Source organism: Amblyomma mixtum, chromosome 4 (assembly GCF_055824585.1).
Source record: "Amblyomma mixtum isolate Tamu chromosome 4, ASM5582458v1, whole genome shotgun sequence".
In the NCBI taxonomy this organism is placed as follows: domain Eukaryota; kingdom Metazoa; phylum Arthropoda; class Arachnida; order Ixodida; family Ixodidae; genus Amblyomma; species Amblyomma mixtum.
Genome location: NC_143015.1, coordinates 36,927,027 through 36,953,550, shown reverse-complemented (window position 1 = coordinate 36,953,550; position 26,524 = coordinate 36,927,027). Strand labels below are relative to the sequence as shown.

The following is a 26,524-nucleotide window of genomic DNA, read 5'->3' as shown; positions in this document are numbered from 1 at the left end:
GTTCCTCTCTCGCTGACACCTCAGCTAATAGCTACGGCTCATGAGGCGCACCCAGGCATAGTTCGTACCAAGGCGCGACTACGGGAACGCTTCTGGTGGCCAGGCATGGACAAGCAAGTCGAGCTTGCCGTCCATAACTGCAGCCTCTGTCAGGCAGCGGACAAAATTGCCAAGACTGCGGTTTCTCCTCTTCAGCCGGTACCGCTGCCTGAGCGTCCATGGCAAAAACTGGCCATCGACATCGTCGGCCCCATGGAAAGAGCCCCGTAAGTCTGTAGGTTCGCTATTACATCAGTGGACTAGTTCTCAAAATGGCCGGAAGTACACTTCTGTAGTGAAGTTTCAACAAGTACGGTGCCTAATTTCTTAGTGTCCATTTTCGCCCACGAAGGCTACCCCGACGAAATTGTTAGCGACAATGGACCTCAGTTTTCGTCGCAAGAATTCACAGTTCTTTAACGAGCGCGCCATTCGTCTCGCACACTTGTCTCTCGTTCATCCACAGGCAATTGGGCTAGTCGAGCGGGTTAACCGCGTCTTCAAGAATTTCGTTCAGCTAGCTTTGCTCGAACATCGTCCCATTCGTCAAGCAGGCATTTACTACCTCGGAATCTACCGGTGCACGCCTCATGCTACTACAGGGATAGCTCCCGCTCTGCTACTGCACGGAAGATTGCCTAGAACACGGCTTGACATTGTTGGACATCCCTTACCGTCCTTCTTTACTGATCCGGCAACAGAACTTCGCCGGATGCGCCAACGCGTGGTGGAGATGCAACAAAACAGCAAGAAATACGTGGATGCTCGCCGGGCGGCAAGACAGACAACGGTGACAGTAGATGACTTCGTCCATGTAAAGAAGCCTACAGGGGCATTCAAAGGTGACCCTTCCTACAGTCAGCTGCATAAAGTGATCGCGAGGAAGGAACAATCGTCATTTCTCCTCAACGACGGGAAGATCTGGAACGCATCGAGACTCACCAGGGTGCCCTCGTCATCGTCCACTTACGAGTGTTAAACTGCCACCCACCTCGGCTGATCCACCATTGTCTACTACTCGGGAACAAGCGTGCCACGGCGCAGCACCGCCAAACATGCCCAATCCTCTAACTGTCGATGTTCAGCACCGACGCATTCAGCCTACAAGAGCTAGACAGCCACCGGATCGCTACGGCTATCCTTCATAGAAGTCGTTCTGTGACTGAAAACACCAAGGCAACTAGGTGCTTCAGTGTTCCAGTGTGTGTGATGTGTGTGCGCTATTTCTCTGATCACTTCATGTGATTTTCGACTACTCTTCATTTCACCTGTGTGACTGTCATACTGTGGTTGTGAACTATGTTTCTATTTCTCATCTCCTTAAGTGTACGTTATATCAACTCCATGTTCAATTATCGTTAATAATCAGCTACCCGCTGACTAACGCATGACATGTTTTTCTAAGGGAGGGAATATGTTGTATCGTATGAGTTTCGGTTTCGCTTTCACTTTGCCATACCGTGGCGCCAGTGTCTTGTGTATAAAACGCTTTTGTGAATGTTATTAAAGGACAGTTCGTCTGAGACCACAGCAGCCTCCTGTCTTTCTGCGGCGCCCTCCCAGGCCCGCCACACAAAGAAGCCTGAACACTACACCATGCAATATCAGTGCAGGTGAAAGAACTCCAAGTCCTTGAAATCTCTGGAGCCCTGCATTCTGGGACCCCTCATAGCCTGAGTGTCTTTGGGATGTTAAGCCCTATAAACCAAAGCAAACAAAATTGCAGCTGGAAAGTTCAGAGCTCATTAATCGGCTGTTATTAATCATAATTTACACATTTGTCCTTATTTTTGTTTCCTATGTGCATTGCATGATTTGTGCTTGTCTACTTCACTGTAGAGCTGTCCCTTACAGTTTGTTTTGGACTGTCTCTCATGGAAAAGTTGTTTTGACAGGCCCATGCTAAAACATTCTAGTACACTCTACCTATGCCAAGAGCTTCGTGAACCACTTCGTGAAGATATTCGTTGCTCGAACTTCGTGGCCCACAAGGTTGCTAGGTTTTTGCAAAAATTTCCTAGAATCCACCAAATTTCGCGGAATTTGGAAAATATTGTTTTTTTCGATGGACAAAGCACTGAGAGTACTCAGAAGAACCACAGACAACGTTTAGGGCCTCTCACATGCAACAGAGAGACAAATTTCTGAAGACTTGCTGATTATCAGAACTTTTAAGAAGACTGACAGCCACTGAAGAAAGTCATCAAGAACATTTGGGCAGGTTGCTTGAAGAGTGAAAGGGAGAATCTTACAAAGATTTTTGAGGAAGCAGAAAGATACGAGACGCTCAGAACAAGGGCCACCACAACACAGAACTCATTTTCGGGGGCAGGCAGCGAAAAGCTGTTTTCCGAAGGCTCTGTGTGCCGTTACAATGGAAGGCTGAAAGTCGACATTGAAAAGGCAAAATGCCACATTCTAGCACCAGCAAGGCCAGTGAGGCGCAAAAACAAGGAAGGAAAACCAATGCGGACGGATCAGCATTCAGAAAACCGCTAAGCCAAAAAAAAAGGCCAGCAAGAAAGCCATGAGAAAACAACCACCTGCACCCCTTCCTGGCGACAATGAAGACTACGACGACGAAACCGAGATCGTCAGTATTAACGACGAAGGGGAAAAGACGCATGAAGGATCTCAATACAACAGATCCCACAAAGGCGACAATGAGGACGAAGAAGATCAGGACAACCAGTCAACCAGAATGGAGTCAAACACTATCCTGTCAAGGATAGGGAAAATTGACAGAAGTATTCTCAGTGCCCTAGTCAAAAATCTCGGCTATGAGATCGAGTCAACCCCAGCAAAACAATATCACCAAACAAATCGGCCAGGTGGTCACCGATCTCACAAAGCTGAAGACCACTGCATTGGAGATCTCTCATGAGAATGAGTTCCTAAAGGCCAGTCTAGCAGAGTGTAGGGCAAGGACTACCAGTACCCCACAAACCTACTCTCAGGCCCTCAAGGGTGAACAGAGACAGGATAGAGGAACCAAGGAGACGAAAGCAATCATCATAACATCGGAAAAGATGAAGCACGAGAAAATCATGGAGGTACTCAGTAGACCTGTACATAAAAGAGACCACTAGCGACAGGGAAAAAGAGGGAGTGGTGGTGACGTCCACTCACCTGAAGTAATTAGAAGTCATCAAGAATCACATCACGAACAACCCCAACATGAAAGACCTCCAAGTCAAAGACACTAAAGGAAGGAAGCTTGAGGTGAAGATAGTAGGAACAGAGGAGGAGACTGACATCGACTCCCTACCAGAGAGAATCATAAGGCAGAATAGCCTAAACTGCACTCAAGAAGACATTGAGGTGAGAATTGCCTGGAACAGATGGAATGGAAAGACGGCAGTCCTGGCACTCAACCGCAAAGGATGGAATGAAATGAAAGAAAAGACACACTTGAGCATTGGATGGGTCAGATGCCCCATCTATGACAATGTCAGACTGCCTCGATGCACTAAGTGCCCGAGCCTTGAACACAGCTCTCAGGGGTGCAGAGAAAAGGAAAGATGTTTCAACTGTTCATGAAAGGACACAACGCAGACAAATGCGAACACGAACCATTCTGTCTCCTGTGCAGGAATGCAGGAATTCCCGAGGAAGAAACAAGCCACTCCATGATGTCCTTCTTCTGCCCAACGTATTTGAAGAAAACAAAAGAAGAAAAGGAAAGGACCATCCAAAGATTGACCTAGAACCCAGCCTTCACCATGGCAGGTCCGACTGCGTTTCAAGAACTTCAAGATTTGGGAACAGACGCATTAAGCATCATTCAAGTAAATCTCGGGACGTCATTCAAAGCCAGTCAAACCCTCCAAGATTTCCAGGACGAACATCACCAAAGCATAACTTGTACACAAGAACCTTACCATTTGAATAATCAGGTCATTCCATTTCATATAAAACATAAGAAAATAACGTACACTGACAATCCTAAGGTTGCAATAGTTATACACGATCATACCATCCAGGTGTTTCCTGGAGGTGTTTCAAGTCAAAAGTTGTGTGATAGTTGCAAAGATCACGAAGGCAGAGAAAACATAAATTCAATCGAACAAACAATAGTGGAGCATACAAACGAACCGATAATTCTAATGGGAGACTTCAACGCTAAAAACACAGTGTGGGGTAGTAGAGAGAACGACGAGAAAGGAGAGGACAAGTTCGAGTTAATTACTAGACAGTCTAGTAATCCTCAATGACAAGGACTCACCACCCACCTTCAAAACATCTAGAGCGAAGGGGTGGATCGATCTTACTATTGTTAGCGAAAGTCTCTACCCGAGTGTCACACACTGGGCAGTCCTCCAAAACGTTAACTATAGCGACCACAGGTACACTTTAACAAGAATTTCTGACATTAGCCAACCACTTAGATACCATATTGTGACGAAGACGACGAAGCTGGCAGTGGCGCGGGACAGAGCGCTCGCGCTAGGCCAGCGGCCATTAAATCATCTCTTGTTCATGGTTCATTACGCCTCATTCTTCGGCTGGCCGCCACATAACATTTGGTGTGAGGCGCGGAGTTCATCCCCATCCTGGTCCTGGAGCTCTGGTGCAAGCGTCAGCCGTGGTCGTCGGCCGTAAGTTCTTGGCCTGCGTCGCCCGCTCTTCCCCAGCCGTCTAGACCCGAACCAATCTCGCCGTGTTTCCCCCGCCCCGTCCCCCGCCCAGACCACTCGACACGACGAACTGAACCTGACGCGCGGACCCAACCTGAAGACCCCACCGACCCGAGACGCTGCCCATGTTGCGTTCGTTAAAATTAGACAACTTCGTTCAGCGAGTACAAACGACATCCGTTTATTTCAGGTTACATGACACGACTGTTTTGGTGGCAGGTTCGACCGTGCCTGCTTTGTAGCAGCGTGGCACTTGAACTCTTTTCAATTCCGTTAGTTCCCCGCACCACCGCATCCATTTTGCGCCCAGATCCTCTGGTAGGATGTCATCCCATTCCACGTTTCTTTGCCACAGCTCTTGGAATAAAGCCTTTGCCCGGACTGTGAATGGAGCCAGCCATCCAAGTGGGTCATACAGTCTTGCTGTAGTCTTCAGAACCGACCTTTTAGTACTTGTTCCTGGCTCAGGTAGCTCGATAGACTGTGGGGTGAAGGTGAGGTTATCATCTGTGCTGGGATTCCACGTCAGTCCTAACACCTTAAAGGGGCCCTGCAACATAATCTGAGTGCATTGTTTTGCTTCCTCCGTGTAATTGTTGAGTTATGGCGACGCTATTACCACCAGTCATAACACGCATATTTCTGTATTTAATATTTTAATTTGCTCGAGAATCAAAATCATGGCACTGACGGTGTCGGCACCCAGCGGTGGTCTTTGCGCGGATATGACTTCAGCTGGCGAGCGATTGTGATTGGATGAACAACTAATAACAAGCTAATTGTGTTCGTTAGCAAAAATATGTTATGTTTTGTTGTGTCCTTTTATATTAAATTGAAAAAAAAACTGGCATCGTTTCTTACACAAAACTATTTCAAAGCTTGTTAGAAAAAAAGCCCCAGCAGAGGCGCTGGCTGTTACTTTTGCTTCAAAGAACTTCCGTGACCTCCTGAGTGTATTGTTACCCTCTACACATATGTTGAACTTGCTTCCAATGCATTCCGCTCACCTTCTTTCCCGCCTTCTTACCTACGAGCGTGCCCATCTTTAGCTGGCGGCGCCGCTGTGTGATCCTCTGAATTCGAGCTGCATCGCGATTTGCCATGAGCCGGAGGCATTGCGCAGTCCCAGGCTGTTCGAATAAAGACGGCTCTCAAGGAGTGAGCTTCCACCAATTTCCCGCTCAAAATGAGTGTAAAAGAATGTGGATGGAAGCGCTCGGAATCCAGGGCAAACCGGAAAGGCGCGTATGCTCGGCGCATTTCGCTCCAAACGCCTTCGAAGGATCGCCGGAAGCTCTCGCACACGCCGGTTACAAGTTACGGCACCCGCAATGTGAAGCGGTACCGATAAGCAACACGCTTGCATCCACAGTGCCTGCAATGTCAAGCACTCCAGGAAGACCATCGGCGGATGAGGCAAGTATCGTGTGTGTGCTTTACTTTATTTTGCGAAACCTTACCATAGCAATGAACTATGATAATTCCCCCCACTTCAACGCGCGTATTACTTTACTGAGGCTGGGTTGTTTTTACTGCTGTGGTTTTAAGATGGTCAGTGAGTGAGCACTCAGTGCTCTTGCTCTGCTGCGTACTATAAACTGCACTAGCATTTTGGCCATATGTGGTGTAGTACTATGTCAGTGGAAGTAAAAAAAAAGCAGGCTGTAAAAATTAATCAGGAGCCCTCCACTAAGGTATCTTCAGTAACTTGCATGTTGCCACGGTCGTTAAATTTTGCTGTAAAGAAGTGTTTTCACATCTGTACGTTATCCAAGTTATTCTTTACATTGTGTGCTTGCTGGTGTCAAGGGCGACGAGTGCGGAGGAGTCGGCTGGGAGCGCTGCCATTTGGACCTTGCATATTTTCGACTTATTTCATAAAAAAAGAGGACAAAAGAGAGTACAGTTCAGTGTGGTTTACACATGACATTATCTCAGGTTTGAAGCCCCCCTTTCACCTCTCATGGAGAAGACGGTCTGTGATGTAAGCATGCTGGCATAGGCTAGCTACTACTGCTCTCGAATTGTGTGGTGTAGATAACCGGTGATTCATGTTGCTAGTTTTCAGTTATTATTAAGCTCATCCCATTATATTCCAGGGGTACATAGCTGAATTTGAAGTGGACTTTACTGCCTCAGCACCACAAGTTCCATCACCTACCACAAGCTCACACGTGAGATTTGTAACTTTATGTGCAGAGGGCTGTATGGAAAAAATAGTGTTAAAAAGAATTTTTTTTTATAGATTCCTCTGGCGGAGACTACATTTGTCCATGGCATTGCAGCGAATGTGCACATTGGTGCCGAGTCACCAGTTAAGCTCGGCACGTCAGGCCCTCCAAAGCAACCTGGAGAAAATGTACGTGAACACATTTGCTGAGAAATCAGGTGTTATGTTGATGCAGAAGTTTATCATTTCCACTCCACTATTTCATTGCAGACTTCAACAAGTTGGTCCACAACAGACCATGATTACTGCAGGCTGGCCAATGCCTCTACACAGACATGTGATACTCCTGTGGGCACAAAGTCTGTAGGTAAGTTTACAGTGGCAAGAATTATTTTATCTCCCCTTGCAGCAATTCAGTTGTGGTGTATAAGTTGTGCATTCACTAGTGGGACATGCCATCAGTGCAGTGTGCGTGCAGTATAATCTAGTCATTGAAGTCATTGTTGACCTTGACAAATTCTTTGAATTCTCACTTCTTAATTCATAATTATGCTTCAGCATGCCTAGCACCATTCCAAATGTCTTGCTTTATTCCCAGGTGTACAGGCCAGCTTCAGTGTAAAGGTTATGAGGAGCGTATCGACACAAACAGAGCCTCAAACAAGCAGCACAGGTCAATCACCTCAAGATTTGATGGACACGTCTTTGCAGTTTGTTGAAGATCTTTCAGCTGCAAGGTGTTCAACGCCAGTGGAGAATTTCAATGAATCACTGCATTCACTGGTAGAGCACTCCCCCATCAAATGCCCTGCTGATGACACTTATGAGCCATTGAGCGATGAGTCATCTTTGTAAGTGTCTTCTTCATTTCCACACTTTCTGCCTGAACACTTCACTCCTCCATTGATATTTTTAGCATTTTAAACAGTGTCCTCTAAGCAGTAAAAGCTCATTAATTCGAATTTTGTGAGAATGCCAATGAATTTCGAAAGAACCAAAGTTCAAACTAACAAAAATGAGCAGAAAATGTTGTAGAATGCAATTTGGAAACACTCAGGTAGTGAAATTAGCCGCTGCATTGCTATGAAAATTACTGTGATTGCCTTTTTGTTTGCTTTCCCTCTACACAATAGTTGAAGCTTGTTTTTGCGGGTGGCATTCAGCATGTTCAAACTCGTGCAGACCGTGTCGGAGTTCTGAAGGGCGTGCGACCTACTCTGAGCTTAGTCAAAAGTTTGGAAAATGGAGCAGCATGCGACCATTCTATGATTGCCATTTTTACACCGAAATGGTTGTGCAGCCAGCTGTGACTTGCAAATTCACATTTGTACGACCCACAGGTTGCATGACCGTTTCAGTTGAAAAGCGACAATCAGTATGATGGTTACATGTTGCCAGATTTTCCAGCTGTCCTGCTCCTTGTCTCAAACTTCTAAATTATTGAGCGTGTTTTTTGTCAACTTGATTTGATACATGACTGCTGTCAATGTCAGGCTCAATTTCAGTCCTCTCATGAAGTGCTGTGCTGTGCTGTGACACACTGCTTAGGTTTAACTTGGGGCTACAGCTACAACCAATCACGTGGAATGGGACACAGAAAGCACTGCAAATAGGGGGAAAAAAATGCAATGCAAATGTTTTGCACATGCCGCGCTTTAAATGTGTAACCACAGTTCTGGAGTGCTGGAGAGGTTGGGAAGCGATTGATCAGCCTCATTCATTGTATCTCTACACTGGTCATGTTATCAATCGCTCAGCAACAAAAGCAAACAGAGCAAGCTACTGATTCGGTCAAGAGCAGTGACTACAAGCAACACTCTGGTACAAATCTCGGAGGTCATAGCTTAGATCACTATGCCACTTTTATGCTGCTGAGCACCTCTCTCGTTCACCCCAACATTGGTTCCCCAGCACTTTTCAGCCTTGCATGAATATTTTATCCTCTCCACAGATCCATAGAGCCTGCGCACCCTGGGGAGCATACATGTGGCTGTGGTGCTGCTAGGCAGTGTGCCCAGGCTATCCAGGTGCGGTGGCGCATAGTTCCGATCAGTGCAGAGCCGATTTGCATTCGAAATAATGGGCTATGTATGTACATAGTTGCAAATGGAGCATGCACAAACTTCGCACAGTTCGAATGACTTAGAAATTTAAATGAATGAATTTTGAATTAACAGGCTTTCACTGTGTTATGTTCTAGTTGTAGTTGACCTTTTTTGTGGATGTATTACACGAGCCGTTACTTATGTTTCCTCAGGGGATGCCAGTCAGCCAGTCACACCAAACGGAAATTCATTGTGTTTGTGAAGAAAACTTGCTAGAGTTGTCTCAAGCCCGCAGGCAGTGCCAAGCAACCTGCAAGATCTCCACAAGAGTTTCTGGGTCAGCACTCTTTGTGAGTACAATCTGTGCTGAACACCACATGTCATTTTGGACCAGACAGCCAATGTTCGGCAAAAAGGCAGCGGGAAACGCTCTACTCTCTGCTGCCACATACATTTCTGGGGCTAGTCACGAAAAGATACCGCGGCTGCTACAACAAGTGGCCATTTGTGTGCCGTCAGACCGGTCCTACTACCTGTACCAGTTGTTTATCTCGCAGCCAGCTATCAGACATGTGTGCAACGAATTCTGCGTCTTAAGAAAGTAACAGCATAGTTGAACAATTTTTGGGGTGAATGTTATGGTTTAGGTGCATTTTCCATGACGTTTTTATTGTGAGCATTCAGTGCAGAACTGGTAATTAGTAGGCCAGACCTTTGCAAGTCACACGCTGGGAAGCACAGGTCAGTTTACATTAAGTTTTCATGCGGCATACGCAGATCAAATCAAAATTTATTCAACCTCATTTGCTACAGTGGTTTTTCCTTGTTCTGGAAGTAATGGATAGTGAAACAAGTTGAAAAATGTACAGCGGCAATCAGCCATATTTCAGCAGGTGTATATGACGGATTTCTTTCTTCAGTTTTTCAAGCTCGTGCTACATGTGAAAACCAGTGTGTTACAGGAGCTCCAAGAACAAGTACACTTGGCTGGAGGTGGACGGCGCGATTCACCAGGCTTCTTGGCAAAGTACTTAAGATTTAACTTAATGAACACCTGTTCCAGCAAAGTTGTTCACTTTGTTCAAGTGCAGGCAGGAGAGGTGGGTGTCTTTTTTTATGGCCTTTTTGAATGTGACCACCTCGCATGGCACCCAGCTTGCTGGTATGCACGTCTTGTGTGTGTTGCACTAGATGGCGCCACCGCCCCTGCAAGTACTGTGTATGTTGTGTGCAGTACAAGAGGTGGAGCCACCGCCTTAGAGCGAACTGCCATGCGTGTGTTCGTGGAGAGAGGACGCTCCCAGAACGATGGTGTATGCAGTACGGCCAGACGCCGGTCACTTGTAACCAATTTGAATTAAACTACTGTTATGTTACCTAAACACGACAGAGCTGTCACTTTTTTATTACCAGTATAATTCTTGGATGCATCCCATTATCAGGGCAGTGAAGTTCCATCAAACCACTCGATGGAAAAATATGGTCTTGTGAAAGGCTTGGAAGAATTCAGATCGCAAAATGTCCAAATCACTTCGCTCGCAACTGACCGTCACGTGGGGGTCAAAAAGTACATGCAAGCGCAAGAGCCTGGCACTGACCACAGATTCCACACGTGGCACGTTGCATAGAGTAAGTCATCACAGTAATGAACTGACAATAATTTGTACTATGATAATTACATTTGAAGAATGAGCAAGCATTTTTGAGAAAAAAATCACAATTTTCTGAGTGCATGCACACAGTGAATGCTGGCTAAGAGATGCCATATGGAGAAGGGGGAATAAAGGTGCTATTGGCATGATGCCTCCAGTAAAAAGGTGGAAGTATTTAGGACATAAAAGTGCATTAGACAGTTTTTGGTTGGTGGTTTCAAGAAACCCATGTTTTTTGAATCACCCTTCATACCTAATGAGTGATATGCTCCACCACAATCCGTGGTGACTTGTTAACCTGCGTTATTCCTGCGTTACCTGCGTTAGTATTGAATAACCTGCGTTATTCAATACTCTTTTAATGTCAAACAAGATCTGATTTTGTGCATTAATCTAACAGGAGGCAGAAATATTTTTCAAACACCGAATTTCACTGCCAGGACACATCAGTGCACATCATGAATGTATTTTGTTAGGCATGCAAAATGATGTTATGAATGTCCATTCTGAACATGGTGACCCGTACCCAAGGTGTCTGCAAGGTAGCATACCAGATGGGAAGTGGCTCTCGCCAGGTACAGTCCTATTTTATTTTGTGCCTCTAGCTGCATCCATTCAGAATTGAAAACATTTCAGGCACACCGGCTTTCACAAGACTCGCTGCTGTGGCATCTCAGAAGACACATCTGAAAGACATGCTAAAGCTTTCAGCCAGTGGGCAGACATACAGCCTAGAATCATTCCACAGCCTGCTGACTAGGTTTGCCCCAAAGTCTGAGTCGTTTTCACCTGACATGATGTGTGTATGGTACGTTGCTCACTTATAGCTGGTTTGCGTACTTATACTGTAGAGTAACCCTAACCAAGTCTTTGTACTTGTACCCCTTCTTCCTTTTTTTTTTATGACTAGGACGCAGCTAGCCATTCTCCATCATAATGAGAACACTGGTTGTCCACAGGCGGTGACCACAGACGGAGAGAAAAAAATAGAAGAGGAAGGTTTTGAAGGCCAAAAAAGGAGAAGTTGTACGCCCAGTCAAGACCACAACTTATGGTACATACAGCAACTTCAGATGAACATTATGTAACACTGTTTGCTTTTGCAGGGTACATTCCACTACTGACGTAAAAAGGTTGTGGACATTTGCAACTCCTCCCCTTCATTCAGGGAGGCACAGAGTGAGAGCAATGCCAACAGCCAAAACCCCACCGTGAGCCAGCTTCAGGAGCCAAGGTGCTCAAAGCAAAAGCTCACTGCCAAGCGCCAATCACGATTTGCCAAGAATGCAGCAGCAGATGAAGTGGGTCTTCATCCGTCAATGAAGAGGGTTCAAGTAGTTTCTGAGATGCAACCTTTGTGGAGTTTGTGTTTCACAGTTTCACATTTTATGGCGTTGCGTCTCTGAGGCTTATTTTAACCGATCTAATACACTGTAGTGCAGCAAAAGACGAAGACACAAGATACGAGAGACAAACACCACGAGCGCTAACGTGTACTGGAACTATGTACCAACAAGCCCAAAAAGCCACGCTACGAATTTATTATGTTTTCAAAATAAGCTTTCAGTTCAAAGCTGCTGCATAAACTGATTTTCAGCACTGAAAGTACCGCACAGGTTATTTGATTTTGCAGTACAGAAGCAGCGAGAACTTGGTCGTTCATTACTGTGGCACAGCCTCTAAAACCGGTCATTTCACTTCCTATTTTGCGTTCAACATGGGGTTGGCACCCATTTTGTCTGTTGTTAAGATCGGAGAACACGGGCCTGGGAAGAATTAGTACTGGACATGACTCATCGCAAAGGAAAGATGCGGCGAGGGTGGCAGCAGCGGTGGAAGCAGAGACGATGGCGGCGGCGGTAGTGTGGCCGAGACTGTCCTCGAGTCGCTAGACGGAGGGGTGCTGCACAAGGTCAAGCGGTTGCTGTTGATTGAAAGGCGACTGTGTCCTCGACAGAGGTCTCGTGCTTCAGTCATCCGTCACCGGCGGGGGAGTTCGAGGACGTTCATTCACCTGTGAGGAGACTACGGGAGACTCCTTTCCCGCGGAGGCAATGCACAGAAGCCTTGCAGCAGTGGTCAAGGTGACGCATCAGTGCTCGATAACTCTGTCTTCCCCTTCCGATCGAGCGAGCTGCGAGAGAGCATCAGCACCGCCCCCTGCCGTGGGTGGTACCACCAGTGTCTGCATCTGACCACTAGTGTCCACATCTGCCCATGCGATTGGACATCGTTCTTCGAACGTTATTCCCCAGTCAGGGATCTGGGGAATCCGAAGCCTATTTAACGGGATGTTATTTTGTGAGCGAAGCACTCCCATCTCGACTGTAAATATGTAAAATAAACCTTCTGTACAGTTTCCACCATAGCGGAGTTCGACACCGTCCTTCGGAGCCGGGACTTGCGGGGCTGAACGAGTCAGTCATCTTCAGGGCCCCTCCATCCCAAACACTGGTTGGCAGCAGCTGGGATGGACTGTGCGACATCGTGCTTTCTCCACAGTGAGCGTTTTGGCTTTTGCTATGGGATTCACCAGGCCTTAGATTCAGAGAATAATCTTGACTGGGAATCAGGTGTTTGTCATTTGAGAGGGGTTAATCTCATGACATTTTTGAGTTAGCGGAGCCAAAGCGGAGAAAGCATTGTCATGGAACTAATGAAATTGTTGAAGTTGACTTGCTGGTGATATGCGAGGAACTGTCAGTAGAAGTGTCGAATAAAATCACCAAAATTGAACTGTACGAAATCATTCTTAAACACATCAAGAATAACGATCAGCTTGCAGATACATAGAACTTGGTATGGGAGGCTAAAGAGAAAGCCAACCAGGTGGAAAAAGCGCATAAAGAGAAAGCTGACCAGGAGGAAAAAATGCGTAAGGAGGAAGCTGATCGGGAGTGGGAAAAAGAGAAGGAACGGCAAAAATGGGAAGCTGAAAAGACCGAAAGAGAACTAAAGCGATTACAGCTTGAAAACAAAAACGAAAAGATGGCGTTAGTGCGAGAGCTGGAACTCCTGAAAGAGCAAGCGATGCAGAATCGTATCGAATGAACACATACATGCATTCGTACGAAACCGGTCAGGACATAGGACTGTACCTAGGCAATTTTGAGAACTTGTGAACGGGAGAACTTTGCTCGCAGTACATGGCCAAAACGGCTTCTGACCCTCTTGCCATGTGAAGTAGCTGAAGTCATAGCGAGACTTAGCACGAGAGACACAGCAGATTACGAGAAAGCAAAAGCCAGCCTGCTGAAAAGATACCAGCTTTCAGCTGAAGCTTTCCGACAGCGCTTCAGGAGCATAATCAAAAACGATAGCGAGGGCTATCTGAATTTCGCGTATGGCTTTAAGACTAACCTGCTAGATGGCTAAAAGGAGTTGAGGTTTATGAAAGCCAAGACAAAATCTGTGTTTTTGCCTTGAGCAATTTTACCGAAGCATTCCCCAGGCAGTGAAACTGTGGGTTCAAGACAGGGAAAAAGTTGACACAGTTGAAAGAGCTGAGCTACCAGAGGAGTACGTTTCACGCAGAAAGTTGAGCACTGAAGAGAGTGTGTCACACGCTCGAAATGCAATGTGAGATAAAGGGCTTAGTAGAAAGGAGCAGCGTACTAGAAGTTCTGAGCAAACGGAGGCACCGAAGAGAGCGTCAGAAAAGCTTGAAGAACAGCCAAAAAGAGAGGGACCAGGTAAAGTCAGGAAAAGAGAGTTTGAGGCTAGTAGGCCGGCTACAACTGCAATGGTGTCGGGCACTTTGCGGCCAAATGTCGAAAGCAGTGTTTAGTGTTCTCGTGCATCAATGTTAACAACGAAAATCTACAGATCCTTAGGCCACACTTGCACGAGCTGCAGGTGAATGGAAAACATTGCCAAGTGCTTCGTGATAGCGCCACAACGATAGACGTTGTCCATCCGTCCTATGTTACAGCGGATGATTTCACGGGAGAAGTCACATAAGCAGGCGGTAGAAGAACATAGTGTATGCCTACTAATCGCTAGAGTGAGGATTTGCGGACCATTTGGAGAGCTGTTAACTGAGGCCGCGGTTTCAAAGGACGTGCCTCTTCAGTTCCCATACCTCTTCTCGAATCGATCAGATCAATTGATTCACGAGATGGGCTGGAAATTCAAAAATAAGGTGGTACAAGCTTTAACGAGGTCTAGAACATGCCAGCTCGCACCTCAAATGAGTCAGATTCCCGAACCTCAGGTAGCCAGAGATGCATCAGCCAACCTGTCGTTGGAAACCAATGAGGATGGTGAAGAGCCAAGGGGGTATCAAAGGCAGACTTATGACGGAGCAGATGAGCGACCAGAGACTTCGATCTCCAGCTTCGCACAACTTTGATTGCCTTCTGCAGGTGGACAGGGAATACCTAATAAAAGAACAAAAGCAGGACCCCAGTTCGGAAAGACTGCACCTTACGGGCAAAAAGGATTTAGTTGTAGCTGAGCAGTGCAGTTTAAAGAATTTATAAAGAATGGCACTCAGAGCGACAGGCAAGCGGTACAGAACCCCCAAAGGAATGAGCCGGGAAACTCGGGAGCAGCTTCAAGTCCCGCTGTCAGCTGTGCGCTCTCAGCTGTCAGACTATGCTTTCGGTGGTGGCGTTTGTGAGAGGCACCGCCTGGGCAGGTGCAGCACATGGTATCTCGATAAATATAATTACAGTGACTTGAAGGGTGCCTCAGTCTACGGACCCGTAAAAAATCAGTGTGGCGACTTTTTTGGTGAAATTTCAAATTATATGGCTACTTTTGGCGACCTTTTGGCCACCATCTGGCAACATTGACTCCAAACTCGGTGGCAACCCTGCCCTCTTCGGCTCGGGATTTTGTGGCGTCAATCATGTCTGTGCAGCACTCCGCTTTTCGCAGGTGGGGCGATTGGTGAAGCCTTGTGGGGAGGAACATTCTCCCACATCTCGTCCCGTTCGGCCGCAGAGTATCCCTTTCGGCCGCAGAGTATCCGTTGCCCTAGCGTGGGCGAACATTCGCTCGTAACCGTGCTGGTGAGTTGGACGTCCTCAATTCCTCAGCGCATTTTGTTGCTAGCTGGCGCAATTGTTGTAGTAGCAATAAACGCCTTCTTTGTGTAAGCCAGAGTGTCGTTCCTTTGTTCATTCAGAGCAAAGCCTGCCGTGATCGGCATGCGCTCAGTAGCGTACCCGATCACAGGGAGGGGTGTGATGGCTTTCAATTGTGCCACGGGAAGAACGTATTTATTCCTCCCTTTTAAAACCCCACAAATTCTTGTATAATCTGTTGGACTGGCTTGACAAGGGGAACAGCAAACGCCTTGACAGCAGCAGCCTGTCCAAAGAGACGCATACTTCTTTACACCAGACAACTCATGCACAAAACCGAGGTACCCCGGTACTGCTTCCATGAGCTCAATCTCTCCTATGTTCTTCTGGGGAAGATGCAGACGGACAGTTTAGACTATTTCGTAAGTACAAGCAGCTGGCTGAAGCACAATATCATATTTCTTCATATTTATATTGTCTGTATTATTTATATTTATAACATCTATATTATGCAGGCGACAATAAACTGCGACTGCAAAACACACTGCCTAAACTTCATAAGTCTGTGCAAGTGGAAAAAAAAAGTAAAATGTGGGAACATCTGCACAAATCTGTGGACACTGCGCCCTTCCCCCTAATCTCGTTGTGACGGCAGCAGCGTTGTTGAAGATAAAGAACATTCTCCCTGTCCTTGTCCACATTGCAGGATACACCGTGCACGCAGCTTTGAAGAGGCTGAACTGCATGAAATGCAGGTCAGCGCTGACTCAGCAAGACCATCACAGATTAGCCCAACCAGGAAAACTATGATCTTGTGAAGCAGCTGGATCGCTGAGGACTTTCCCGGCAATTTTTGCAATGAACGTTGTTGCACACAGTTACATCGTAGCTGAACAACTCCCAAAGAATGCAGACTTTTTGAGAGCGCCAGACCAATGTAAGCTCATCACCGAGCCAACAGTGGATCTGCTAGCAAATGACTCCGTGAATTTCATGCCTGTGAAGATGGCCACACGTGTGAATTTGTACTGAAACATACTCTTTGGTGCGATACTAACATTCTTCTCAGAAACTGTTGTAGCAGGATGAATGACAAACCTGTTGATAACAACAAATTTAAAAAAAGAAAAGCTGAAACCCTAAATGCAAATAAGCGACCTTGCTTTTAGTAAACATTGTGAATAATTTATCAAAACGCATTTCTGTATGTCACTCCTTTAGCTCGCTCCAGGAGATCTGCCAGTCAGCTGTTGTCGGTTACCTCACGTGCTGCATCGGCGGACGACGTCACGTCAGACACGAATGAAGCAACGTGCTCGTGGGGCGCCATCTGCCCTGCTGCTTCTCTGATGGCTGCCAAAGTCATCGAAATTGATAACAAAATAGAGATGAGAGCAGTGGTGATCGGCAAAGTCATTTCTTTGGAGGATTTAAAATGTGCAAGCTGTGTGGGATCTTTGGCTTACGATAAAACTATTTTGGAGCGTGAAGTCAAAGTGTATCCAAAGCGTGAAGTCACCAAAGAGTATCCTGAAGCTGAGCCGCAAAGTGTGTTTCTTGATTCTGACAATGGCACCACAAGAAATGTCCACTAATCCTCAGTGCGGGTGAATCAGTTTGCTAGAAGTGCTTCAGCCTCTTAGACACACTCCAATTTCGACAGAAGAGGCTAATGGGGAAGCAATGCAAGTTGAAGCCTAGTGGTGCTCATTTCTCTGTTCTTCAAAACTGCAAAAACTTGCAACGTACAAACTATGCCCTCAAAAGACCAAAGAATTGCTTTGCAACCGGCTGAAGATCCTCACTGCCGAGCTTAAGCAAACTCGTGAGCACCTACAGACAATTCCTGGACAAGACTTTGAATTGAAGCTTTCCTTTCACAGCTCAGCCACCAGGAATACAGATGACAGCAGTGAAAGAGTGCTTGGAAGCTGCCAAGCTAGAAAATAAAAAGCGCCGGCACTACACCGAAGGCTGGCTTTTGCTGTGTCTGTTGCACCACATTCGCAGCCCATCGGCTGACTCCTTCCTTTGAGAAACTGATGTTCTGCCGCTTCCCTGTGTCGCAACAGTGCAAAAGTATTTACATTTCGTGAGGGTGGAGTGTGGGTTTGACATGCAATTTTCTGCGGCATTTAAGAAAAGAATGGCCACCAAGGACGAGTTCCAGCGGCATCAGATTTTAGTGTTCGACGAAATGCAGGTGAGAAAAGAGATTAAATGCACTATAAGTCAATGACTTATTGTAGATTCAGCGATTTTGGTGACAATGTGATGACCGATGATGACCTCGTTGACCATGAACCGGTTTTCATTTTTCTATCGTTTGGGGATCATTACTCGCAGCCAATTGCTGTCTTTGCGAGCAAGGATCCTAAAAAAAGGGACAAAATTTGCACAGCTCATACTAAAAGCAACATTTCTCCTGGAGGAAGCTGGCGCTTTGGTCGATGGAATTGTGTGTGTCAGCAGCTACTAATCGCTTAATGTGGAAAGAGTTGAGCGAGTCGGGCTCTTCGACACACTAACCATGTCTTTACTCATCCTGCTGACAACAAGCGCAATGTTTTTGTTTTTCCCAATGCGTCTCACCGCCTCAAATTTGTACTGAATCATTTGCATCAACAACAGGTTTTGCTTGTCAATGGTGAATGGGCGCACTGAGCGCACTAGACAGATTGTTTGTAGAAGATTCGAAGCAACTCGATCTGGTGCGTGTCTGTCCTAATTACCATTTTCCCACATCAATCCAAAAAAACACTGAAAAAATACGCGTTAAGCTGGCAACCCATCTGTTTATCTGGGGCGGAGCAAAAGGGCTGGAGTTTTATTCGAGGAGAGGCATGCAAGGATTAGAAAATGTGAAAGGGACAACGGAGTTCACCATAAAACCCAATGCCCTCTTTGACGCCCTCAAGCAAAACTACCACCAAGAAGGCATTACTGTAGGGAGCAAAAATCTGCCAGTTTTAGCTGCATTGTACTGACTAAGCAAGTGGGAGCAAGATGTATTATCTGAAATGACTTCCCGTGCAAACTGACTCACCGCGCACACCGCAGATGGACTGTCTGTCAATTTCATCTGCATTGGAACTGTCTCGGTACCTGCTTAAGGAGTGGGGGTTCAGGTGTGTCTTGATAGGCAAGTTCAATAAGGACGTGCTTGAGCACTTCTTCGAAATTATCTGGCAGGCAAGTGGTCAAAATGACCACCCTCTATGCCCACTTTCTTGCAACTCTATCACATGCTCCCAGTGTGCAGTTTGCTCGAGTCGCCAAAGTTTGACAACTGCGAAATGCAAAGCGCCAGTAATACACATGCACCAACACTGACTGATATTAAGGTTGCATTTAAGTTGACACTGAAGAAAAGACAACTTCAGCGATTAAAACAAAAACTGGATGGCTTCGTTGATGCGAAAGCTGAAGATGAGTGTGCCAAAGTTTTTTTTATCATGTATGCGCAAAGCCCCACAGGTTATTAAATGTAAAATTTATTACCTCACCGGTTTTATGTGCAGAAACTTACAAACATTACAACATGCTCAAAGTGTAGTGAGTGCCTTGTTGGAGGAGCCACTGCTCAGTCTCTAAAGGAAAGTGCCCTAGTTGAGTGCAAAACTGAAGGCTTACATCGCACCCCAGTAAGACCATTTTCCACCTACTGCAAGCATCCAAGGCTGAATTTCAAAAGCATACTTTTCACAGAAAAGCCTACGAGTTGACAGTAGGAAGCATGCTAGAAAGCTACCACTTTTCTTTTCCCTATTTGGATCACAAAGAAGAAATGATGGCCGGTCTACTGAATTGCTTTATAGCAATGAGAATGCAGCAGGTCTGCAAGTAAAGAAAAGCTGATGCGAAAAAAAAATGCAGCACCTGTGAAAGCTTGCTAAACTTGTTTAACACGTGTTCTTTTACTTATCGTATTTTTGTACGCTGCATATTTTTGTGTGAACTAAGCATAAGATAGCACATTGTAGCAGATTCTGATGAGACAAAGCAGATGCGGAAGTTTCCCCAGGGTGTCTACCGACCAGGAAAGCCAAGAATTGTCAGAGATTTTTAAGACGCCGGGAAAAGTCAGGGAATCATCAGGAATATTACTAAAAAGATTGCAGAGTCAGGGTAAATAATCTATGGTGAGCACAGTGAAGGGCAGCGGCGCTTTGCATTGGCCTCAGAGATCCTTGACACGCTTGCAGGTACGTATCACTGATACAAGGTGGCGCGCGCTACCACTCAGAACTAGCTCAGAACCGTACAGCCATTGTTCATCTTTCCTTCAGAGGTGTGTGTACAGTGCAAATAGCACTCCGTTCGTTCGTTACTTTTCGTGCCTTCCCATGATCCGGAGGGCGCAATCACAGGAAGATGATCCTCGTTGTGATTGGCCAACCGAGAACGGACGTCACTGCGCTACGCTACACCACTCTGTGGGGACTTTTGGGGAACACTGTGCTTCAACCGACAGAGAAAATTTCAACTCTTCATGAAAATCCTTGCTCGCGCCGCGTTTCTTGGTACGATTGGTGCGCATATCCCAAGGTGCACCTCTTGCTCACTTGTTTTTTCTTTTCCTTTTGCCTTGAGCATGGAGACAGACACGTACTATGGCGCTGCTTTAGAGGCCACTGGCAAAAATTCCGAACGGAAGTGGTGCAAGTTTTGCAACAGTGTTCTCCAACACTAGCGATTTAAAAAAACACATCAAGAGTATTCATGGGGAAGGAGCTTTGCAACATATAAAAGACAAGGAAGTGCTGACATGTAGTAAGGCACGGCCGTTCTTGTGCGACCTATGCCCGAAGCATTTTGTCACCCTTAACCTGCACTTAATTTTCTCCAAAAATTGTTCCCCATGCGCTAGTAGCAGGAAAAAACCGTAAGTGAATAACTGATAAATTTATAGCAATAAAAAAGGTGGGAAACGCAGTTCTGCACTGCAGGAAAAAGGCTAAAAAATTTGCAGCTAAATCCATGATTGTCATGTGCACTTGGCAGAGGCAGAGCACCAGTAGTAGTGTGAGAGTATTGCATGTGTTCCCACTCCACAGCACATGCATTTTTCATTAGTGTATGCAAAAAGTACAAACTTTAATTTGGCCTTGCTTTTCAAAAAATGCAAGTAGTGTGATACACAAAAAATTGACAGAGAAGTTTTGTTGAAATTCTATAAACGTGCAAAAGCAGAGTTGCATGAACATTGCCTTGTCTTGTTACTTTACTGTTGGCTTTCTAAGGATGCCTTATGCCGTTATTCATGCGCTATCATTGTGTACACATTTTTATCAAAATGAAGCACACCTTTGTTCACGCCTCAATTTTTTCTTTTTTTTTCTTTTATTTCTTTTATAGTCATGAGTGGTCATGGACTTGACATCATATGTTGGCATCGTGTCATAACTATGTTATAATGCGGCTGTGAGGCTGTGGTTGCTATGTCGCCGTTGCGATGCTCTTGGCACAAACCCACATACATCGTAAGATCTTGCTCTGGGTTTACAGTTTGGAATAGTGCTTTCGCACCAATAGTTAACTAATACTATGTGGAGTGCTTGGTTATGTTTACAATCTTTCCGCTTCAGAATTTCGCACCTGGAAAGACGGAGAAGAAAGCAAAACTTGCTGCCATTTTATAGCTTCAACAGGAAAAAAGGAATGTGCACCAAGGGTTTTTGAACGCTACCTGCACTGCCACTGTTCTGGCTCGCATGAAGAGCTTCCTATAGACCAGCGCCAAAGGCAGAAAAAGGGGCAAGGAAGCTGAAAAATCGGCAAACGTTGCTTTGCTACTCTAGAGGTCACAGAGAGAGATGGCAAAGTATATGTAGTGTTTCAAAAGAAACACTATGGGCACTTCAATGAGGCCTCCCACCAAAGGCTGTCCCAGGATGAGGCCAGAGTGCTCGCACGTTAGCCACTCCTCTTGTACAAAGCTTTTGTGCATGCAGTCCAGTGGATCGGCAAACACTGCGTTGCTACTCTAGAGGTCACAGAGAAAGACGGCAAGGTATGTGGAGTGTTTCAAAAGAAACACTACGGCCTGCCACCAAAGATTGTCCCAAGATGAGGCCAGAGTGCTTGCAGGTTAGCCACTCCTCTTGTACAAAGCATTTGTGCATGCAGTGTTGACTGTACTGGAATGTGAAAACGTTTAGAAGCTACACTCCACCAACCCTTCATAAATGGGAGACAAAAGTGCAATAGAAATGTATTTTAGGGGGAAGATATTGTTCATTGAATTCGAGTGATCACTTCAATAATTTTCATTCTCCTGTAATGCATCTATGGCACAAAATAGGTGGGACCACACGAAAATGCCATTTGTAAAGTGGGAAAAGGCATGACCCACAAAACGAGGGGGCGGAAGAAGTTATAGTAGGACACAGCTTAACTCTTTCGTTACCACGCCACTGTGCTTCGATCACCGGTGATCGAAAAATTCGAAGCGCTACGGCAGCGCGACCGCGGCCGCTACGGACTTGCTGAGTCATTCGGTTTGTTGTTCACACATTAAACTTCAACTTCCTGTTTAGTTTATATTTTTGCCAAAAAGCGGCAATTTTTGAGACGCACTTGAAGTTGGGTGTGCGGCGTCGGGCGCTCCGAACAAGCCGTCATCATCGGGAATGGCGCTCGCTCGAAAAAACCCCGTTCCACTCGTTTGCACCACATATTTTTGATGTATCGATTAGCACGGACCCTGACGACGATGCTGTATCGTCAGGTATTGTTTCGAAGCCCAAACTGGGCAACGAGAGCCCAGAACGCTCGCCTGTGCGTTCAGATTCCTCGTTCCGGTCTGTTTGTGCGAACCGAAGCTACTCATTGTAGCCGTTACGGTGATGTGGCGCCATCTAAGTTGTTCTCCAGAGACTACAGTTTCGATTTCTGCGTAGAGAGCAATTTTCCCATGACGCGCGAATTTTTAAAACGCCCTTGAAGCGGAGGGTACGGCGCTGACGCTCCGTGCATGGCGTCGGGCGCGCAGACGGCGCGCGCTCGGAAAAACCTTGCTGCGCGCAATTCTACTGCGTTGACTGCAATTATTATCTATGCTACGAGTAGTACAGTCTCTGGTGACGATGTTGCATTGTCGGATTTTGGTTCAGACGCTGTAACTGCGCAAACCGATCCCGGAACGTTGGCCTGATAGTTTCGCTTTCTTTTTCCTGTCCGCTTGTGCGGGCGCATCTGGTTTGTTGTTCAGACGGTTAGTTCCATTTTCGGCCTAGTTCGTAATTTCCCCGCCAGTCGTGCATTTTTGAAGTGCCCTTGGAGCATAGGCTTATTGCGACATAATACGCGGTGAGGATGGCGTCGCGTCGAGGTCGGGCGCTTCGCGCGCTCGGAAGAGTCCCGCTGCACGTGATTCTCCAGTCTCTGCAGCTAATTTTCAAGATCCTCCGAGCAGCAGTGACTCGGACGAAGATGTTGTAACGTCGGATTTCGATTCTGCAGCTACGTCGCAGCTATACTTATCGCATACTATATATCGCAATATCACACCTATACTTGTTGTGTTTCATATTTTTTTTTAATTTTTGACGTAAATTAAATAAGTTTTGATTTGTATTTTTTAAACCACGCTTACCAAGCTTTCGTTTGGCGCATAACATTACACTTCCAATTTTTTTTTGTTGGACTGTAAAAATCATATAAAGGGCACTCTCAAACGAGCCTTTTCAAGAGGCATGAAGAAAAAAATTCTAGCTCGAAAACTATTCAAGTTATAATTTTCAAACTTTAATGCCATGTTTTAGAAAGAATTTGCATTGTTTTGTAGTTTCTAGAATTTTTTTAGTACAAGTGTTTGGAAAGTTATTGTCATATAAACACAAAACTTTTCTTCTTTTTTAATTTTTGTTGTGTTTACTGATTTTTTTTCACAGCATTTCAAGCAGAATATGTGTTCAAATAAATTTCATTATAAAGCGCATTCTATCTGAATTATTGTTATGCATTTTATATAATTTTATCTATCACACCTTTTCTAAAAAAAAAATTTGTCTGAGACATGTGAAAAATGGTCGTTTTTCCCGTGGTAAGGAAAGAGTTAAGGACCAAGCGGCCAATGCCCCTCAAATGAAGCCTGCCAGCCAATGGCGTCGACTAATTCTCATGATGTCATGGTTAAGCCTAGGGGGTAGCATTGCAGGAGGATGGCAGATGAAAGGGGATTAGTTGCGGCTTAATTGGATTAACTGATGAAAATCATCTGGCACCACTGACTGGAGGGTCTTCTTTGAGGGCCATCTGCCACTTCGTTCTCGAGTTGTATCTGGCTCTAGTGCAATTCACTTGAGCCTACTGGGTTGCATGGAAGGGTGAGAAACAATTGATCCATGGCACATCGCAGGTACAGCACAGTCTGTACGAACTTCATGCCATTTAGTTCATAGATGCTTTGTGCAAAGGGTCCAGCTTTTTGAACAGAAACTGATTAGGAATGCCATCTAGCACTGAACTACTCCAATGTCTGTTCTTTTGTTTTTCTGCTGGTTTCACTGACTATCCTAGGTCTGTCGCTCAATCGGCTGACGTTGAACTTCATTCGTAAGAAGTCAGCTTGAGCTCCATGAAACGTGTCTTGAATGACAATTGCGCCCGATGCTAGCCTCTTTTTTTGGCTGCCTGTCGAAAGCGTAGGCATTTTGTTGCTGATAAAATCAACGCCACCAGTCTAACGGTTGTATAAGGGGCATGTTTTTTCGCATAAGACAGGTTCGTCTGCAGTGAACGTTCATTAATTCAAATTATTTGACTGGTTTGGCACTTCATCAGTAACGCTCGCAGGAGTGGCTCAGCGGTTTGAGTGTTCAGCAACTGAGCCAGAGTACCCGGGTTAGAACCTGGCTGCGGCAGCTGAGTTTCGATGGAGGCAAAATGCAAGAGATGCCCATGTGTTGTGCGATGTCAGTGTACGTTAAAGGTCCCCAGGCAGTCGAAATTATTACGGAGCCCTCCACTATGGCACCTCTTTTTCTCTTGCTGCTTTCACTTCCACCTTCCCTCATGGCACGGTTGAGGCGTCCATGGTGAAAGCGAGGCAGTTACTGGGCCATTTCCTTTCCTCAAAAACCACTAATACAAAACACAAGCCTGCACAACAGTTGAAATCACAAAAAACGAACAAGAAGCATTTATATTTCAGTTTATGCATGACTGGCATGCCCTCCAATCGTCTCTGACTTAGCAGCAGTCATTTGGGAGTTGAAACCGAAACAGCTTGAAATTATTCACTTGGCGTAAGTGAATTCTACATTGTGACTCGTGCACACTATTGTCTTGTGCACAAGTCCAAAGAAACAAAGACTGCGTGCAAAAATGTAGTGTCTCTACTTCTTTAAAGGTTGCTGTCAGGCGAATCGGTGCATTTTTTGAATAGGCAGAATGAAATGGGACAGGATGAGAAGCAAATGTCCTCGCTCTTTTCTTGTCCACATTTTCAGTGGTGTTATATTCTGCATTTATAACACGCTGTATCTAACTTCCTGGTTGTGCATTGCAGTATGCGTGTTTAAACACTCAAGCTCATAAAAATAAAGTCCATCTCGCTGTGAAACAATCATTTTGTCGAGTGCTTTGCAGTGCCACAAAAGTGAAATGAAAGTTGATGAATTTTGTGTCACCTGTGAAAAAAAAATAAAGCTGAAGATGAAGGAATCTGACCAGAAGTTTGGCTTGTTCGGTTTGTAGGGTTTAACGTCCCAAAGCGACTCAGGCTATGAGACACTGTAGTGAGGGGCTGCGGAAATGCGACCACCACGGCCGGGATCGAACCCGCGTCCTTCGAGTCATCAGCCGAGCACCTTAACCACTGAGACACCACGGCGGTCCAACCAGAAGTATTTGTCACTTTATTATATGGCTGTAGGTAGATGTACCAGAGATGTTAACAGTTTTTTCTGTGCAATTTACAGGTTGGTTAGCAGAAGGAGTGCCAGCAAAAACCACTGTGCACAACATCCGAGCAGGCACGAGTGGATCAAGCTCACGGGTGCAACTTGTGACAACTAAGGACCTCCGTAACATTGCAGATAAGTTTAGGACTGGCAAAACAGAGCAGACAGATCCAGACGATTTTAAGAGTGTTGAATTATGGGTCGAAGAAATGAGGACAGAAAATGAGTCACCACTGTTGTATTACAGGAAGAAGGGTGACCCCAACAGTCATGATGGTGACTTTGAGCTAGCATTAATGACGTTCCCACAACGAGAGTTCCTTTAAGAATTGGGGGCAGCGAAACTGTGCACTGACTCCACCCATGGCACAAATAAGTACAAATTCCAACTGACAAACATGCTCAAAATTTCTCAAGATGGATCTCGTATCCCGTGTGCCAACTTGATTTCAAAAAGGGTGAACATGGGCACCACGGTGAGGTTTTGCGAGGCCATCAAAGAAAAAAACAATACAGTGTCAGGCATTTATGTCTGATGATGCCCCTGTTTATGGCAATGCATGGGAGCAGGTGATGGGTCCCTTAAAGAGTCTACTGCTTTGCAGCTGGCATGTGCTACACAACTGGAGCACACGCCTGAATACAGTCACAAAGACAGCAGGAGTACAATAAGAGACAACCTGCACACTCTGATGAAGTGCACAGATGAGACGGAGTTTCAACAGTTGCTCCCTGCATCTCTTGGTATCCACTCCAAACAGCGGCAGCTTAATCGCCTTTCTCTAAAGGAGCTCAAAGGGCTGGATGGCTTCAGCAGATATCTTGAGAAAACATACGCAAAGAGGGCATGTCAGTGGACTTACTGCTACCGGCAGTACATTGGATTCACTTGGAGTCAATGCACAAGACACTGAAGTAATCTCACTTTGGTGGCAAGGTAAATGGGCGATTGGATAGATTAATCAAAGTACTTTTTAATTTCACATCCGAAAAGCTTTACAACAGAGCTACAGCACTTGTGAAAGGAGGAGCAGACCACCGCA

At 45.7% G+C, this 26,524-nt stretch overlaps 1 pseudogene; it reads left to right on the top strand.

Moving 5' to 3' along the window:
- The first annotated feature begins 105 nt into the window (after window positions 1–105).
- On the top strand, window positions 106–26,017 carry LOC149346235 (uncharacterized; annotated as a pseudogene).
- Window positions 26,018–26,524: the final 507 nt, after the last annotated feature.